A 5619-nucleotide genomic window follows, 5' to 3' on the forward strand; every position below is an offset into this window, starting at 1 on the left:
CTTCCTTCCTTCCTTCCTTCCTTCCTTCCTTCCTTCCTTCCTTCCTTCCTTCCTTCTTTCCTTCTTTCCTTCCTTCGTTCTTTCTTTCCTTCCTTTCTTGTGATATATCTAGTACAGAAATAAATTTTGCATAATTCCACATCTATAATCGATGATATATTGTTGGCCTTCCAAGTGTGTGAGGAAACAGTGGGAGTGAGGGAGAGAATCTGGAACTCAAAATTTAAAAAGAGAAAATAATATTAAAAAATAATATATATATTTAAAATGAGACACCTCTGCACTTCCAGGAGCCAAGATGGTGGAGTAAGCAGCAAATCACTGCAGCTTTCCCATATTCACATCAAAACAATCATAAAATAGTGCACCAGAACAAATCCTAGAACAGTGGAGCCTACAGAAAGATGAGGTGGAGGAGTCTTTTAACCCAGGAGAGTTGGAGGATCAGAAAGAAAGTCATTCTCACTTAGATAAAAGGGGGTTGCATTCCAGGACAGGAAGTGTCCCAGCAAACCAGCAGCAGACCCCACCTCAGCAAACCAGTGGGAGATCCTGAACCCGAGTGTTGTGGAGCAGGCAAATGCCAACACCAGGACCACCCATGTGCCTTATCATAGCTAGGGCAACTGCCAGACTCCAACTCTGACAACCACTAAGAGATTCATTGTAGCCCCATGTAAACAGGCAACCTCCAATGGCCAGACTTCCACATGCTTCAGCTCATCTACAAGCAGGCAGGCATCCTCCAGCATGACAAGAAAGTATGTCAGACTTCCATGTGATTCAGTGTGGTCCCAGGCAAATAGGCATCCTCTAGCACATAGAGAAAGTAAGGCAGACCTCCACATGCTTCAGTACAGCCCAGGGAAAACATGCATCTTCCAGGAGCCAGACATCCCTGTGCTTCAGTATAGCCCTTGGGAAATGCAGTAAGACCCCACCAGGGCTCAGCACATTCCAGATATCAACACTAGGACCCCAGCTCAGCACCAGGTAAACTGCAAGACCCAAATGGCTTCCAGCAGTACCAGCCACCACCCACCTCCTCAGTGCAGCACCAGACATGAGGGTCCCCCATGGACCTCAGAACAACATCAGTGTGGTACCAGGTAAACAGTCAGAGCTTACATCCACTGGCACAAGAAGCCTGAGACAGAACCCTTCCACCCTGGAAGCAGAAACCAAGTTTAAAAGATAGGAAAAAGTCCAAAAAAAAAATGAGCAAACAACAACAACAATCTGACCATAAGAAGTTATTATGGAGATGGGAAAGCCAAGACACAAACTCAAAAGAGGACAACAATGTCCAAACATCTACGAGCAAAACCCCAAAGAAAAATGGGAAGTGTTCTAAAGCCCAGAAAGAACTTATGGAAAAGCTCAAAAAATGTCTTAAAATCATATAAGAGAAGTGGAAGAAAAATTGGGAAAATAAATGAGAGTGATGCAAGAGAATTATAAAAATAGAGTTAACAGTCCAGAAAACTGCTTAAAAAGTAGAATTGGCCAAATGGAGGAGATAAAAAATCCACTGAAGAAAACAGCTCCTTAAAGAGTACAATTGGTCAATTGGAATAGAAAGTACAAAAGCTAATTGAGGAAAACAGCACCTTAAAAGTTAGAATTGGGAAACTAAGCCAGTGACTCCAGGAAACATCAAGAACCAGTCAAACAAATTTATAAGAATGAAAAAATGGAAGAAAGTGTGAAATACCACACTGGAAAAACAACTGACCTGGAAAATAGATCCTGGAGACACAATATTAGAATTGTTGGAATACTTGAAAGACATAATCAAAAGGAGGATCTGGAGAGTGTCTTTCAAGAAATTACCAAGGAAAACCTCCCTGGTGTCCTGGAACCAGAGGATAAAACAGGCTTTGAAATAATCCACTGATCACCTCAGGAGAGAAATCCCTAAATAAAAACTCCAAGGATCATATCACCTCAGGAAAGAAATCTCAAAATAAAGACCCCAAGGAAAAAAGTACACAAATTTCCGAACTATCAGGTCAAGGAAAATATACAACAAGTGGCCAGAAAGAAACTATTCAAATACCAGGGAGTCACAATCAGGATCACAAAGGACCTGGCAGCTTCAACATTAAAGAATTGGAGGCCATGGGACACGATATTGTGGAGAGCAAAGGATCTAGAACTATAACCAAGAATCACTTACCTGGCAAAATTAAGCATAATGCATCAAGGAAAAGAAAGGTCATTCAACTAAATAGAGAGATTTCAAGCTTTCATAAGGAGAAAATCAGAACTCAACCAAAAATTTGACATCCAATAATAAAATCCAAGAAAAGCATAATAACAAAATTCATTATGGAAGAATGAAAGGTCAAAAATATCAAGGGAATTAATGGATAAAAATACTAAGGAAATGGCCTAGCAACAACAGACCTCAAATTATATTATAAAGCAGCAATCATCACAATTTTCTAGTACTGGCTAAGTCATAGAGTGGAAGATCAGTGGAATAGATTAGGTACATAAGACAAAGTAGTCAATGGCCATAGTAACCTAGTGTTTGATAAACCCAATGTCCCCAATTTTGGGGATAAAAACTCATTATTTGACAAAAACTGCTGGAAAAACTAGAAAACAATAGGACACAAACTAGATATAGACCAACATCTCATACCATATACGAAGATAAAGTCAAAATGGGTGCATCATTTAGACATAAAGGGTAACAGCATAAACAAATTGCAAGACCAATGCAACCAAGATTAGAAGGAAAGCAGAAAGCTAGGAAACAAATCATTATAGCAAGTATCTCTGATAAAGGCCTCATTTCTAAAATATATAGAGAAGTGAGTCAAAATTTATAAGAATACAAGACATTCCTCAATTGACAAATGGTCAAAAGATATGAACAGGCAGTTTTCAGATGAAAAAAATTCAAAGCCATCTATAGGCATATGAAGAAGTTCTCTAAATTGCTTTTGATTAGAGAAATGCAAATTAAAACAACTCTGAAGTACCACCTCACACTAATCAGATTGGCTAACATGACAAAAAAGGAAAATGATAAATGTTGGAGAGAAAGTTGAAAAATTGGGATACTGATACACTGTTGGTGGAGTTGAGAGCTGATCCAACCATTCTGAAGAATAATTTGAAACTATGCCCAAAGAGCAACCAAACTGTTCATATCCTTTGATACAGCATTACCATTACTAGATCTGTATCCCAAAGAGATCATAAAAAGGGTTAAGGACCTATAAGTACAAAAATATTTATAGCAGCCCTTTTTGTGGTTGAAAAGAATTGGAAATTGAGAGGATGCTCATCAATTTGGGAATGGCTAGACAAGCTGTGGTATATGAATGCAATGGAATACTATTGTGTAATAAGAAATGATGAAAAGGCAGGTATTACAAAATTCTGGAAAGACTTGTACAAACTGATGCAAAGTGAAATGAACAGAACCAGGAAAATATTGTACACAGTAACAGCAACACTGTGTGATGATCAACTATGAATGACTCAGCTCTTCTCAGCAACACAATGATCCAAGGTAAGTATAAAGAACTTACAATGGAAATGTTATCCATATCCAGATAATGAATCAATGTACTCTGAATGCAGATCGAAACATATTTTTTTCACTTACTTTATTCTTTTTTTGCATTTTGTTTCTTCTTTCATAACTGTGACTTATATAGAAATATTTTTTACATAATAACAAATGTATAAACTATATCAAACTGACTACCATTTTCAGAAGAGGGGAGGAGAGGGAGGGAGAAAAAAATTGGAGCTCAAAATCTTGTAATAATGAATGCTAAAGTTTTTCTTGACATGCAAATGGGGGAAAAATAAAATACTATAATAAAAAATGAGACATTCAATGCAAAAAGAAAAAAATAGATGCTTAAAGATGGAATTTATTCAACCAATGAGGAATAGCTCCACCGTATAGTCTGAAGACTGTTTCCCAATTTGAAACTTAAATATAGCATATATAATACTCTAGCACTTTGAATGTAGTTGTCTGTTACAGTAGAATGAAATTAAAGTGACAACAAACTCTCTTTACCCTTAGGAATGCTTAGTCTATTCTGGATAATTCTAGATATTCTGCTGTTATTGCCTGATGATTATTCTTTCCAGAACAAACTTGAGTACAACAGTTCTGAATTGTATTTTAACTCATTTATTATGTTTTTTTAAATGACTGAAGTAATTGGAAATTCATCCAAAATCATTTATGCAGATATTCCTATTAACATTCAGATATAGAGAAAAAATAGTGTCCTTATTTCACAAAAAAGACATTATTAATCTCCCACATGCCATATTTTCTCATAACAATTTTAGAATAAATAATTCCCCTAGAATAAAAATTACATTTGTACTGCAAAGTTCAATTTCACTGGATTAAGGTGAAGAATCTATTCTATAATTTTAAAATATCTTAAAGTATAAAACAATGAAATGTTTCTTTTATTGTTGAATTTTCTCCAAAAAATTTAGTACTAATGTATCTGTTTTTATGAAAAAAGAAGAAACACTTTTTTCAGTACTTGTATGTGCTTGAGGGGCAGAGCTATGAATATTATTCTTATGTTAAAAAATAAAAAGTCCCAACAGCAAGAGATTGAAAAAGAAATTCCATTTAAAGTTACTGTAGACATAAAATATTTGGGGGTCTACCTGCCAAGACAAACCCAGGAACTATGTGAAGACAATTACAAAACACTTTTCACACACATAAAGTCAAATCAAAATAATTGGAAAAACATCAGTTGCTCATGGGCAGGCCAAGCTAACATAATAAAAATGACAATTCTACCTAAATTAATTTACTTATTCAGTGCCATGGCAATCAAACTACCAAAAATTATTTTATAGAGCTAGAAAAATAATAACAAAATTCAACTGGAAGAACAAAAGATACAGAATATCAAAGGAATTTTTTAAAAGAAATGCAACAGAACGTGGCCTAGCCATACCAGATTTTCAATTGTATTATAAAGCAGCAATCATCAAAACTGTTTGGTACTGGCTGAGAAATAGAGTAGTGGATTAGTGAAATAGGATAGATACATGAGACACAGTAGTCAATGACTATAGTAATCCACTGTTTGATAAACTCAAAGACTTCAGCTTCTGGGATAGGAACTTATATTTGACAAAAACTTCTTGGAAAACTGGAAAATAGTATGGCAGAAACTAGGCATAGACCAACATCTTTTTTTTAATCATGTAAATGCTATCTTTTATTATTGTTGTTATTATTATTATTGCTACTCTTACTATTATTACTATTATTAATTTATTTTTAGTTTTCAACATTCACTTCCACAAGACCTTGAGTTAAAAATTTTCTTCCCATCTCTGCCCTCCCCCCACCAAGACAACATGCATTCTGAATACCCCTTACCTTCCCCTGCCTTCCCTTCTATCACCCCCTCCTTTCTCTTATCTCCACCCCTTTCTATTTTCCTGTAGGGCAGGATAGATTTCTATACTCCATTGCCTGTATATCTTGTTTCCCATTTGCATGTAAAAATGATTTTTAACATTTGTTTTTAAACTTTGGGTTCCAAATTCTGCCCCTTCCTTCCTGCCCACTCACCCTCATTGAGAAGGCAAACAACTCAA

The 5619-nt window shown here is 35.8% G+C and overlaps 1 pseudogene; it reads right to left on the reverse strand.

Moving 5' to 3' along the window:
* Positions 1-1065, reverse strand: part of LOC114023827 — a 163119-nt pseudogene extending 162054 nt beyond the window's left edge.
* Between the last annotated feature and the right edge of the window lie 4554 nt (positions 1066-5619).

This window comes from Vombatus ursinus, unplaced genomic scaffold, assembly GCF_900497805.2.
Source record: "Vombatus ursinus unplaced genomic scaffold, bare-nosed wombat genome assembly UNPS02014818.1, whole genome shotgun sequence".
NCBI lineage: Eukaryota > Metazoa > Chordata > Mammalia > Diprotodontia > Vombatidae > Vombatus > Vombatus ursinus.